At 53.7% G+C, this 1,385-nt stretch overlaps 1 non-coding gene across 1 annotated transcript; it reads right to left on the bottom strand.

The window, feature by feature from the left end:
- Window positions 1-380: 380 nt before the first annotated feature.
- On the bottom strand, window positions 381-499 carry LOC142826618 (5S ribosomal RNA). Its single transcript, XR_012900853.1, has one exon. It is a non-coding gene; the product is annotated as a 5S ribosomal RNA (ribosomal RNA).
- Between the last annotated feature and the right edge of the window lie 886 nt (window positions 500-1,385).

Genomic DNA, 1,385 nt, shown 5'->3' with positions numbered 1-1,385 from the left:
GGAGGTGCTGGGAGGAGGCTTGAAAGAAGAGGGGGCACGAGCAAGGTCAGGATGGAGCAAATCGTGTGTGAGGGCTCAGAGGGGCGGGAGGGGAATGGGGCAGAGACTGGTGAGGGGGGTATTAGGGAGAGAGGGCAAAGGGAGGCACCAGGAGGGTGCAGGGCTAAGGGGTGGTGCAGGTGCCAGGGGATTCTGGGGTGGGGAGGAGGGGAGAGCTGGCCACCGGAAGCAGAACTGGACGGGGGAATCAGGGCAGGCTGATTGGGGGGCTGGTGGAAGCAGGGCTGCCGGAGGGTGTGAGGTTGGGGGCAGGGAGCTGGCCGGGGAAGATGTGGGCGGGGTGGGAGAAGTGGCCGCTGGAAGGAGGGCTGGACGCAGGCTGCCTACGGCACCTGGAGTTCCCAGGGGGTCACCCATCCAAGTACTAGCCAGGCCCGGGACGGTTTACCTTCCGAGATCGGACGAGATCGGGGGGGTTCGGTCCGGTATGGACGCAGGCAGCGGGGCTGGCCAAGGGAGCTTGGGAGGGGAAGCGGGGGAGAACTGGCTGCCAGGGAGGGGGTTGGGGGAAGTGGGGCTGGCCAGAGGCACAGCAAGGGGAGCAGGGGGGAGGAATGAATCGGCCTGCGGGGAGTGGGACTGACCCGACCCCGTTCCCCTCTCCCCCCCCACCCACAAAGCACGAGTTAGTCCGGCACAGGGATTCTACTGTCCCCCCTGCCCCGCGCACACACCCCCCTCGAGTAGTTGCGAACTGTCTGGCTGGCAGACACACTCGTGCAGCCTGAGCACATTTACCAGCCAGGCAGTTCGAAACCACAAACTGATACATCTAGTAATAATACAACTTACCTACTGAGAAAATACCAGACATGTTATATGTCTGGTATTTTCTCAGTTTGTTTTTCATGTGTTTATATTTTTGGGCTGCAAAAAGCAGAACTGGAAAAAAAAAAGGGTTCCAATTAAAGTAAAAAGTTAGACAAGGGTTTCCCAAACCAGCTTTCTGTCTGTCTTACAGCCCATTTATCCAATCTGTATTCCTTAACTTGCTGGCAAGAATATTGTGGATGACCATATCAAAAGCTTTGCTAAAGCTGGCACTGGGAGATTTGGGAGGACCAGAAACAACTTATTTGAATATTCATAATTTGATTAATGAATATGCAAATGAACATTACTGGTCTTCCAAAAGTTTGTGAATGGATTTACAGTGAGCCCTCGCTACTTCGCGGTTCGACCATCGCGGATTCATGACTTCGCGGACTTTTTTTATATCCGTATCATATCGTGCTTGCCTATTGTCTTTATACTTTCATATCATTCGTCATTACAGATGGCTTTTGTGCAGCATTAAAGAATGATATGGAATTACAATACAGTAT

This window comes from Pelodiscus sinensis, chromosome 1 (assembly GCF_049634645.1).
Source record: "Pelodiscus sinensis isolate JC-2024 chromosome 1, ASM4963464v1, whole genome shotgun sequence".
NCBI classification, from domain to species: domain Eukaryota; kingdom Metazoa; phylum Chordata; order Testudines; family Trionychidae; genus Pelodiscus; species Pelodiscus sinensis.
The sequence above is the reverse complement of the archived record's forward strand: the minus strand, read 5'-3'. Positions and strand labels throughout refer to the sequence as shown.